Consider the following 12,727-nt stretch of genomic DNA (forward strand, 5'->3'; position numbering starts at 1 on the left):
AGGTGCATAAACCCACTCTTGGGGCATTCTACTTATTATGAAGAGGACTGAACTACAAGTTCTTGAATACAAAGTGCTGGTAACTGAAAGGTTTGGTGAATTACATGTACATTTATTCATGTATCTGTATCTTTTGATCACTACACATATTTCATGTTCAGTTTTGGAGTAAAACCTTAATATGATGTCTACGCACATACAGCAAGTAGACACGTTTAGCCAAGAGCTGTGCTCACTAATGAGGAAGTGTGGGGTATGAAGATTTAACAAGCAGTTCTCAAGTTGCTGCTTGCGTCCTTGACTGAACTCCAGGAATGTGTTTTGTCTAAACTGAAACTCAGTGAAAGGTGGAGGGAGACACTCTACAGACACCTATCAAATGGCTCATCATTATTCTCTGATTACAGCCCTGCCTCCCCAGCCCATGTTCTCGTTTCACACGCATGATCTTAATAGTGAAACTTAAAGGAACTACACATGTCCAGAATCATAGACGGTACATCCACCACGAATATATGTATCTGCGAATAAGAGCCTTGGAGGCAAACCCACATGGGCAGTTGATTTGTGAAGAGGATAGGGAGCACACTGGAGATGGGATGGGGCTCGGTAGGAGGCCAGAAATCAGAGATGGGAAGGCAAGAGTGCACATGTGACAGGGTCTAGTGGAGGGATACATGTGTGCATGCCACAGAAGAAAGACTATCAAGTTGTTTGAATAGTAGACATATGGGTACACCAACAGCATTATTATAAGAATTCTATAGATGCAGAAATGTATTTCCCCAGAAAAAGGGACTCACTGGTTGTTCACCTCATGTAAAAGATACAGGCTGAGTTACAAGAGTGCAAACAAGTGTTTTCTAGTGCGCAAAGTAAAATGTTACTCTCTGTAAAAATCAGAAAGAACAAGTCAACCTTATGGAACCCGTCAATGTGGTGAATGCTTACGAAATGAAGGTAAGAGTAGCACTGTTTTATCAAACCAAAGAGTAGGTTTTCCTAATGCTGATGGGTGGCAAGTGAACCCATGTCATGTAACTCCTTAAAGAAGTCCTGACTTTTTTTGACGAAGGTTCTTCTCATGCTGGGTCTAGGCATATTTTTATTATGATGTGAAGTGAAGTACAAGTCACAGAATGTAAGGGGGTGTTGGTTGAAAAGAAAAAACTGGTCCAGGGCATCCACTTTGAAGCTTTTATTATCACTTGCCAAGCATTTACTCTCTCCGGCATAAGGTTGATAAGGGATGGGGGGAAAATAAGATAACTTCACATGTATCACTTCTGCCTGAAGTCTGGATATATATTATAAACTGACTTATCAGCAAAAAAAGTGTTCATTTGCTAGGAATGTGAAACTGAAAGTCACTCCCTAAAATAATGCTACTGTATTATGGTAACTAGGTTGTATGTGCTGGAAAATAACATCAGCATGGGGTCCTTGCTGCCCATCCATAATCACTAATGCATCATTAAACATTACCAATCAGTGCATCCCTTTCAATGATCTTTGGAAACTTTTGCAGTTAAAACTAGTTGCATGAAGACATTACTTACAAATGAATTGCCTATAGGGGCACCGATTAAGACATTTTTATTACACCAGGAGTTGGTTTACTGTTGCAACTAAGCCTTTACTTTTCAGAACACTGTTTGAAAATAACAGTAGCAGACCCATAACAGCACATAGTTTGATGTTACTGTGTGAAAGCTATTTCATAGAGCTTCCAGGGTATTACGTTTTGGGTGAGGAAGGGCAAATAGAGGGTGGTGTAAAAAATGTCCTTTGTCTGGCCTTTAATGTGTGTGTGGCGATGACTCAGAGGATCGGGCCCCAGCAGCCACTATGTTGATGTTGGCCAGAGGATGGAATGGGATGGATTTCATGGTCCTCCAAACACTGCGGCCAAGGGATCAACACAGTGGCATGAGTTTGTGTGCTGAAACAGCATGTGCCGCATAAGTGCATGTGGTGTTAGTGTGTGGTGTAAAGCGTATGAGTTTTTGTTGTGTAAGTGAGTTTCTGGCATGTGAGTGTACGGCATTTAAGTAACATATGAGTGTTTGGTGTAAAGTCATAAGAAACATACATGCCCTATATGCCTCCTATGTGTTTGAAAACATGCATTAAAGTTAGGTTCAACTTCGATGTTCATTTTAAGACCTGTAGGAGAAGATCCAAACCTGAATCCAATACAATCGAGGAGCTACATACATTTAGGGACGGCCCCATTTACAAACCAGAAGTAAATACTTCAACTTGTGAAGATTGTTCTAAATAAACCGCAAAGGAAACCTACCTTTCACATCTGCATACCTTAAAGAAAGAATCATATACCTCCCGATGAGCCACTACATCTATTAGTGGTGAAACACGTGTAGAGGATAACATTTGGAAATCGTATTACAATTCTAATTGGAGCGCCTGTCAAACAGTGTTTTGGAATCCTTCTTTGATACTTTGTTTCAAGCTCTCTTCAGTCTTGGGAGCTACCAAACACAGACTTAGGCAGCACCAACCTAGTGAGAGAATCCTCACATACCCTTCAAATCTCCAATCACTCGCCTGGTCCACTCCGAATTAAGGCTGTTTTTAGTATTTTCTAGCAAAGGGTTCAGAAGTTATTGGAAAATACTATTTTTCAGAAACCCTACAGACAATTCATGTCGACAGTCCATCTGAACATGAACCAAGCTATGCGTTAGTGCGAGAGCATTATATTGCTGTATGTATGCATATTACACATCCCGCAGTAGTGGGTGTGTAGTTATGGTTAAGTTGCTAAACCCATAGGAAGCACACTTTTTCAGCGGCGTATAACTTCGCTCTCCCTAGAGGAATCCTCACCAAACTTTGCAAAAAAAAAGTATATGGCCTGCTCTGAATTTTTTCGGCAAGTTTGGTGAGGTCTGGTGCAGTGAGGCAAAGTTATAGGGGGGGTCTTTTTCCATAGACTGAATGGGGAAAAACTTTGCGCACGGCTACAGGGCAAACGGCTGGACAAATTTTCACCAAATGTGCGGCAGGAGAAGGGGCTTGTTTCTGAAAGCATGCTTTTGTGTGTTTGGTGGAAATCCGGCCAGTACTTTTGTTGCAAAGAACTGAAATGTACGTCTCAAAAAATTAGTGATGGTCGGCTCCGAATTACGCTACCTTGCCCTCACTGCCCCGGAGCTGGACGTCTCAGTGGTGGACGGGGGCTCGCCTTGGCACTGCTAGTCTGCGCGGGAGCGGTCCGGCAGAGCTACCTCTCTGTGAAGCTCCTGCCCACGGTGTCTTTCTACCGGCCTGATCCCCCAAACGCCGGTGCCTTCCCCTGAGGTCCTTCCAACTTCGGGGGCGGACCCATTGGAGCCTCCTGACACAGGCTGCTGGTCCCCCCTTCCCGTGAACCGCTCGCCCCAGGACAGATGCCTTGGCCCCACCACAACTGAGACTGCTGCGGCGTGGAGGGGGCTGCCCTTGAACTTCCAGGATGCCGCCAAGACGTTGAGTGCTCCCTCTGCCTCCTCCTCGCCCCTAACCCTCTCTGGGCTTTGAGATCCTCCCAGCTCATACAAGCATGGCAACTGCTCCTGCATCTCGGAGGGGGGGCGCACTCCCGGCCCCGCCCGCAGTCAGCCTCTTTGAATCACCTCCAATGGGGGGGCTGGCTAGAGGGTGAGCTATCTCCCAGCTATCAATGGTACCGTTGGGAGGGATCATGAGGGTTGTGCTCCCATGGCTCCGCCCAGGTGGGGTCTTCATGTGCAGGCTGTCTTGCTCACTCTCACGGCCTTCTGGAACTTCCTTTTAACTCCTGGAGCACCCATGCCCACCCAACAGCTCTCCTCCAGCATTTCCCAAAGAGGCTCATAACTACAGCTACAGCCACTGCTCCGATAAGGAGGACTCCCCCTCTTCTCAACTTTGGGTTTTGGAGGGCGGCCCTGCTCTTTCTAAATACTTCAACGGCCCGAATCAGGGCCTCTCTTGCCTTGCCATGGGGCAACTCCTCAGAAAGGGGGTCCTCGGCCCACTCTACAACCCTCCACCCTCACCCTCTGCTGCTGCTATAACCTAGTGTGCTCCTACCGGTCAGGGGTTGACTGATGCTTCTTCCCCATCTGGCTGCATCCTAACTTTCCTGGCTACTTGCACCTACACATTTCAGGATAGCTCTGGATGAGATCGCCCAGCCCCGACCGAGATCGGGAGCTGCTGAAAGCAATTCTGAGTGTACCCCCAACCTACCCTGCTCCACGGGAACAACTAACCCCACCTCCTGCCAGCTTGGGACCACCATGGCTAAGCAATCAAAATCTAATAAAACCTCAGATATCCCCACAATGTTACTTGAGGCTGACAAAGGCAGGAAACAGGACCCCCCACCCCCCTAAATTGACTCCGGAAAAGTGGCCAGACAACAAGGGATCCCTTGCAACTAAAGATGACATTCAAGCCTTGATGGCAGACATTAAGTCAGGTTTCCGGTCATGCATGACCAAACTCACCACGAAGCTTGAACATACTAACCAAAGGGTCACGGAAGTGGAACAACGCCTGGGGGTCATCTAAGACCATTCCCAAGCTCACTCTGCTGCTTTGGGGGAAATCCAATGCTTGATTCAAACCCTACAAGACAGATGTGAGATCCTTGAGTTCAAACAGGAGGATCTCGAGAATAGGGCATCCCATCCTCTGTCCCAGACAAAGACCTCTCAGTATACGTGGGGAACTTCTTTCAGGCTCTTCTCCCCCAACTAGATAAACCTCAGCTGCTGTTGGACCAGACTTACAGGCTGTGACCTTGACGAGGAGTGGAATCAGACTCCCCGCCCCCCCGATGTAATAACGAGAGTGCATTTCTACACAACGAAGGAAGCCATTCACTCCCGGGACGAGCTGTCCTTCCAGGGGTCTACCCTCCAAATTTATCAAGACCACTCACTTTTCACTTTACAGAAAAGGAAATCCTCTGCCCTTTGACTCTTTACCTCCAAAGCCATCAGATTCGTTACAGATGGCTGTTTCCAACGGCACTCCAGTTTACCTATAAGGGCTCCCTTTGAAGAATCGGCCATCTGGAAGACGCCGAGAAGAATTTGCACTCAGATTTCCCAGAAAGCACCCCAACCCTCCCTGCAGCCGACAATGAAGGTAAAGCTCCTTTTTCCCCACCGAAACCCAGGGGGACTCTCTGGTCTAAAGTTCTGGGGTATGGGAGGAGAACATAATTGACCACATGCTATTTAAGGACCTCTGCCTCCTCCCTACCCCTCTAACTTCCCAACCTCCTCTATGGAAAATGCTGACCCTACATTCTTTAGCTACAGATCTTCCGGCGGGCCCCCACCATGGTCCATGCCTGTTTCCGAGGTACAGATCATCTATGAGTCCTTGGAATAATTTTGTTCTCTGGTTTCTAGCCCCTGCCATGTTGGCAGGGTGCATGGCTCTGTCCCAGTTGGCCATGGGGGGGGTCTGACCCTGGAACCCCAGACCCCCCCCAGAACAAACTTCTGTTCTCCCATTGGAGGTTCAGATTGAAGGTTCAGATGCAGAGTGATTTCCAGCTACAACTCCCTTACAGTGACAGTTGATCCTGGCCTGTCCCGCCCTCCTCGCCCGGACACCCCTGTAGAAGCAGATGCTGCCCGGATTGCCGCAACTTTACGATTTGTCTCCCTTAATGTTAAGGGTCTGAACTCTCCTGCCAAACGCAAAATGGTTATTCAACGACTCCTGGATGAAGACGCCGGAGTGGCTTTGCTGCAGGAGACCCACTTGCTTCTGGTGGACTTTGGGCATCTTCGGTCTAGATGCTTCCCGTTGCAGTTCTTAGCTTCCGATGGCACCAAGAAAGGGGGGACTGGGATTCATTTTGGGAAGGGTCTGAACCCGCAAATCTTAGACACAAAACTGTGCCCTGAATGCCGCTATGTCACTATCAAATGCCTCTTACTGTGCCAACTATACACATTTGCCTTCAAATATGTCCCCAATGTGGGGCAGTCCGCCTTCTATGACTCCCTGGGCATGGCCCTCTCTTCCTTCTCAGAAGGCCAAATGGTGATTGCAGGTGACTTTAACGGAGTATCGGACACCACCGCATCCTCCTTCTTCCAAAGATTTCAATACAGCGCTGGGCCTCCTACGCCTTTTCAGAACTTTAGAGGTAGTGGACTTATGAAGGCTGCTTCACGCCACTAAGAGGGATTTCTCATTCTTCTCCTATGTTCATAGGACCTTCTCAAGAATTGACCTCCTCCTGACATTGCCAGAACTACTAACTTATGTCAAGGAGGTTTCTATTGGAACAAGAACCCTATCTGACCATGCTCCAGTGGCTCTGGAACTCCCGAGTACACCAACCCACTCGACACCTACCACACCGCTGGGCCCTATTCGACCCCATTCTTAATGACATGCCCCTGAGAGATTCAATCGCCTCCACGATTCAAAACTTCTTTAAAGAAAACTGCAAACACCTGGGATGCCATGAAGGCGGTGGTCCGGGGGAAATTTATTGCCCAAGGAGTGGTATACCACAAGTCTAGGCGACAAACACGCCTGGCTCTTGAAGAGGAACTCCGGGAAGCCGAAAGAACACATAAATTGAAAGGTTGGTCCCCGAAAAACACAGCGGGCCGTCCATGTCGCCCACAGTAAATTTGAGGCTCACTACGCTGAACATACAGCTCATCTCCTGGCCAAAAGTAAATAATTCTATTACACCAAAAATAATAAAGTGAATAAATTGCTATTGAGTAAACTAGCTAAAGAGAGGCGGAACAACACAATTGGGCACTGTGCAATATGCAGAACAGGAGAAACAGCAACTGGCTGCGGCTCATCTGCCTCAGGTGATGACAGCACCCCCCAGAGACTGAAGTGAGCAAAGAAAATATCTCTACCCCACCTAAAAGACTCAGTTCGAGAAAACCTGGATGCTCCAATCACAGGGGAGGAAATAGAGGCTGCTATTAAGTCCCTCAAATCTCGAGCTCCCGTTCCCGATGGGTTTTCCACTAGGTTCTATAAAATCTTCCGGCCACAGCTACTTGCTCCCATGGTAGCTCCCTTTAACTCTTTCAGGGAATCAGGTACTGTCACCCCCTCTATGTCAGAATCCATCACGATCCTGCTACCCAAACCGGGAAAAGATCTGAAAGACCCGGCCTCTTAAAGACCCATTGCCTTGCTAAATATAGACGCTAACAGGTACGCTAAAATTCTGGCCAACCGCCTGTCACCCATCCTACCGACATAATCCATCTGGATCAGTCCAGCTTTATCAGAAATAGGTCCACTCGGGACAATGTTCGCAGAGCCCTGAATCTGGTCGACCTCACCGTTCGCAACTCCCAACAACTAGTGCTCATGGCCCTGGACGCCACTAAAGCATTTGATAGGGTGGACTGGGCCTTCATGCGTCAAACGCTTGAAGCTTTCCGCTTTGGGCCCGCGTTCCAGAAGATGTTACTGGCCAAATATCAATCCCCAAAAACTCTTATTAGGGCCAGTGGCGCTCTCTCCAGTCTGATCTCTCTAACCTGTGGGACCAAGCAGGGGTGCCGCTGTCTCCACTGCTCTTTGCTCTAGCGATGTAACCCTTTGCCCAGAGAATTAGAGCCAATGTAAATATCAAAGGCCCCCAGATTGGCTCCACACAGCATAAAAAGGCCCTCTATGCAGACGATGTCATGCTCACTCTTTCGGAAGCCACTTCCTCCCTTCGGCATGCCCTTGCAGAAATAGCTATGGGAAGGTTCCAGGCTTCTCTATTAATTTCAATAAATCGGTGGCCTTGGGAGTTGGCCTGTCCCCAGATGACCGTGATGCCCTGGTTTCGTTATGTCTCATCCAATGGAAGGAGAAGATGATTCCCTATCTGGGAGTCCAAATCCCTGCAGACCCTAAGACAGTCATATCTGGCTTCACACCGGCGTCCCACTTCCCTGTTCGCTGTGCGGTCAAAAATTTGATTGCACTGCAGTGTGCTGTGACGTGATGTACGTCATAAGTTTTCAATAACGCTGGCATGTTGTATCTGAGGACAATGTGGCGGAGAAAGGGCCTGCAAAACATACTTTACGGCATTTTATGGTTGGAAGAAGGGATGGAAAGGGTGGGAGAGTGAGAAGTGTGCTTCATCTGATATATCGCATTAGAAGACGACGATAGTGTGATAGCGGTATCCGTGCATACTACACCAATTTGCGGTTACCTCAACAGGCAACAACCTTGTGCGGTGATTGCAGGCAGCCTTCGTTATGGCATGACCGCTCCAGCGGTCATCTCTTTCTGTGATGAGTGTTGGCAGGCTGAATTGCAGAAGGGGAGTGCATTCCACTTGACGTGAACATTTAAACATAGTGTGTACTATGGTGTGTTTGTGTGTGATAAGTCCGTAGCCCCTTCGATTCATGGCTGGAGCCCTTGCACGGAAAGGTATGTCCACTGGTTGAAAAGGTCTGTCCACTGGTTACAAGTAGGTGTCACATTGTTGCTTTGTGTGTGTGGTTTGGCTGCATTGCACACATTGTTGGTTGCATGGGTGTGATATTTGTTAGAACATCCTACAGTTGTCGGTGTATGGTTGGAGATGCTGCAGTGAGCAGTCCTGCAGTGTGTCTACTGGGTGCAGTGTTGGAATAGTGTCCATGTAGAACCAAGCACAGAGGGGTCCTGGATAGCGCTTAGACCTCCATCCAGTATCGTGTGGCATCCCCGTGGATACCAGGTGAGCGTAACAGAATGCAAAGCCTCAATTAAAACATCCACCTGGGCGTCATGGAAAACATCAAACTGACCAACTAGCCCAGTTACTGAGAGAATTACGGGCCGAGGTGCACTCCGCCCGGCAAGAAACCAACGCCCTTAGGAGGGAGTTGATTGTCACCAAGGACCGCACCGATGAATTAGCCAGACGATTGCTCCAAACACAGACTGGGCAGGCTCCGTTGCCAGGAAGTATTCCGTCGGTTCCAGCCACATCCGTCAATCCAGTGCAGGCGGTCCTCCCTGGGGCAGTTCCTTTGGCCCCACTGGAACGTTTTACGGGGGACCCAAGAAAATATGCAGTATTCCTGAACCAGTGCCACCTCCATTTTCTTTGTAGACCCGGAGCCTTTCCTAACGATCAGTCGCAGGATGCCTTCGTTCTGTCATATGAGTGGCAGTGCCGCGGATTGGTACATACCGTTAGTAAGCCAGGATGACCCACTCCTGCGGGATTTCAGGGGGTTTCAACAGGAGATGGAGAAGCTGTTCGGCCGACATACCCAGGGCCACGCTCTGGATAACGAACTTCTGTCCCTCCGCCAAGGCAGCCAAGATTTGTTAACATATATTGCCACTTTTAACAGATTTGTCGTTGAAACTGGGTGGCCTGAGGAGAAACGAACAACGTTATTCCATCGAGGATTACGGGGGGAATCGAAAGACGTCCTAGCTCACGTGGTAAACCCACCAAAATACTGTGCAGAGTTCATCAACCTAGTGGTGCAGCTAGACAACAGGCTGCAAGATCAAAGGACAGATTGAGCCAGAACGGAGAATCGGACTGTATATGTACTCTCAAAGGAGAACAGTCCGCGTTCATCAGAAAACACTTCGGAACCCATGCAAATTGGGCGGGGTACGGAGCCCATTAACCAAGGCCAAAAGAGACCAAAGGAGACAACAGCAATTATGCCTGTACTGCAGGAAATCAGGTCACTTCCTCGGAGAATGTCCCGTAAAACCCCCTAGGAGAACAGTTGGAGCTACAGAGAAATAAGGAGGAGAACAAGAGTCGGCAAGCGCAGAGGTCTGTGTGTCGATCGAAGGAAAAGAGCCACAGACCTCAAACCTTGCGCTGCCTGTGACTTTGATCAGTCACCAACAACCGTCTCGGATGCATGCTGTGGAGGCATACATAGACAGCGGAGCCGTTGGTAACTACATAGACCAAGGCCTGGCAACAAGTATGGGGCTTCGCCTCTGTCAGAAAACGACAACTGAGAAGGTCACCACTGTTGGAGATAGCTTCTGGTCCTGTAACTCAACGCACAGCAGAATTGACCCTTCTGTGTCAAGACTGACATCAGGAAGCCATTGCCTTCGACCTTATCAAGGCCCCTCAATTCCGGATGATTCTAGGGATGCCGTGGTTGGTGGCTCACAATCCTAACATCAACTGGCGAGCCAAAAAATTAGCCTTCTCCAATGAATGTGCTCATGCGTGCTACCAAGTGGAAATGCCATCTTGGCCATTACCTCCTAGGCACCAGACATACCATCACAGTAATCACCGACCATCGCAACCTACAATACCTCAAGACGGCAAAGGCGCAATCATCCCGTCAACGCCGATGGGCTTTATTCTTCGCATAATATGATTACATCATCACGTACCGACCTGGAGTCCAGAACGGAAAAGCCGACACCCTATCCTGCATGGGTATTGATGAGAACGCATATTCAACTCCAGACCCGCTGGCCATTATTCCAGGTGACAAACTACTAGGACTTACAATAACGTTATCTCTGGATGAACTCCAAAAGGAAATTTGGCTCCTAATGAACACCGAGGCTCTACAAGACTGGACCACTCGAGGTGAACATTACACAACAAAGAACCAACTCCCGTATTTCAGAGGGCGTTTATATCTACCGAGCAAGGCACTACAAGAACAAGTCATTTCTGGTTATCACGACCCCCTGATAGAGGACATCCAGGAATTGCCAAGACCCTAGCCAAGGTGAAAAGAAATTATTGGTGGCTGACCTGGCGAAAGGACATTACACAGTTTATTCTGTCATGTGGCATTTGCGCACAAAATAAATCCCAGAAACAAAGACATGCTGGCCTTCTTCAGCCCCTGGAAATTCCACTTGCACCTTGGCACACACTCCCTCGAGTTCATCACAGATCTGCCTCCCTGTCAAAGGTTCAACACTATCCTAGTGGTTTTTGACCTATTCTCTAAAATGGATCATTTCATTCTGCTTAAGGGTCTACCAAATGCATCCAGTCTGGCAAAGGGGTTTTTAGAGCAAATCGTACGATTACATGGTTTCCCCTCCGTACTGATTTCTGACCGAGGGAGTCAGTTTGTGTCTAAATTCTGGAGGAAGAGTTGTGCAATTGCCCAAATCGATATTCATCTGTCCACTAGTCACCATCCCCAAAGTGATGGCTGTAAAGACTGGTAGGGGGTGTTTGTACTTCCGCTCTCTATATGGTAGAGGAGAGGCACACAGGACCCCAGCCAAGATTCTCTATTATTGGTACGTGGTCGAGCAATCAAGGCCTACCTTCTCAGGAGGTGATGCAGGCTGGTTCTTAAGTACAGTGTAGTCCCCGAACCCCCACAAAGGAATGTCCACACACTGTATTACTGAAAACAGTCTTTATATTATTAATATTCAAGGGTATGTACACGATCACAATAACGCACTTTTTACTCGGAAGTCAATAATGATAAATATATACAATTCTAAAGTGGTACCACTAATGTTATCAAATCTCATTAAAGTGCATCAACTGTACGGTTAAAATGTCAGACAGATTAATAACTAGGAAACCAGCAGTAGAGATAGGAAGGAACGCAAGATGGTTGAAACAGTAGGCAGAATGCTGACCCCTACCACGAGGCACAGTTCTGTGTGGAGATCCCCCCCACCTGGGCAACCTGTACATAAAAATATATAGCACAAGCCCAGTCCATATGTTCAATAGTCTCACTTCCTCCTATTAAGGTTTTACCCCCCCAATGTACCTGGTGGAGTAGAGGTCTCTTACGATGCGTCGACCAATCCTTCTTGAGTGACTCCCTTTCAGGCAGGAACCACGGATCATCGAGAGGTGTCAAGGACCTCGGCGTTCGGTGTTGGGGAATCGACGGCCCTTCTTGAGTGCCCTCCCTTTAAGGCGGGAGTCACGGGTCGTCGAACGTCTGACGGTGAACAGGTCGAACTACGGCAGGGAAGTGGCAGCTGCGTTCCTAGCAGTGCTAGTCGACGACAGAGCGTTTGCGTCCTGCAAGGAAGAGGCGTGCGGGGCACCTCGGTAACGATAGTTCTGGACCGCAAAGAGATGATGAAGAACTGTGGCCCAGCAAGGGCGTCGAGTCGTCGGCGTCTCTGTGGTCTTTAGATGGTAGGAAACCCACCGGTGGATGCTCCTCGGCGCGACGACGGTCGGGCCTTCTCCAGCGGGAGACAAGCGGATGACGATGCAGGCGAGAGCGTCCGATGATCAATTGAAGTTCTTAGGCAAACGGGAGCACGGCGGCTCCGGACGGCGACTGCGGTCGTCGGCAGTGGCGGACAACAGTCAGAGTGCTTTTCCTTGGAGTTCCGCAGCAGTCCCCGCATCGGGTCGGCAGCCTGTCGAAGGTCTGTCTACCAGGGAGCATTCGCAAAGATCAGCTGTGCACGATGGTCCCTCATAGCTCGGGAAGAGGGCACCTTACCAGGTCCTCTCTGGGTCAGTCCTTGGAGGCACAGCAGCTTTCAGATTGTGAAGGAGAGCAACAGCAATTCTTCTCGTCCAGCAGGGCTTCAAGGTCAAGCATCAGTTACTCGTCGTAGTGGACTTCAGTTTCCGAACACGATTCCTAGCAGTGAGAGGTCCCCAGATATACTGTTGATCTCCCATTCATTCCACTGGGTCACACTCAAGCATCCAATCACGACTACGGGCATTCATGCAGGCAGGCAGCCAATCAGGCACACAAGGTTTTCAGGTCATTCA

At 48.7% G+C, this 12,727-nt stretch overlaps 1 protein-coding gene across 3 annotated transcripts in view; it reads left to right on the plus strand.

Moving 5' to 3' along the window:
- Positions 1-12,727, plus strand: part of ATP8A2 (ATPase phospholipid transporting 8A2) — a 3,773,191-nt gene that overhangs the window by 1,402,531 nt on the left and 2,357,933 nt on the right. The window lies entirely within an intron of this gene.

Source organism: Ambystoma mexicanum, chromosome 7q (assembly GCF_040938575.1).
Source record: "Ambystoma mexicanum isolate Mex_15411 chromosome 7q, UKY_AmexF1_1, whole genome shotgun sequence".
Lineage (NCBI taxonomy): Eukaryota > Metazoa > Chordata > Amphibia > Caudata > Ambystomatidae > Ambystoma > Ambystoma mexicanum.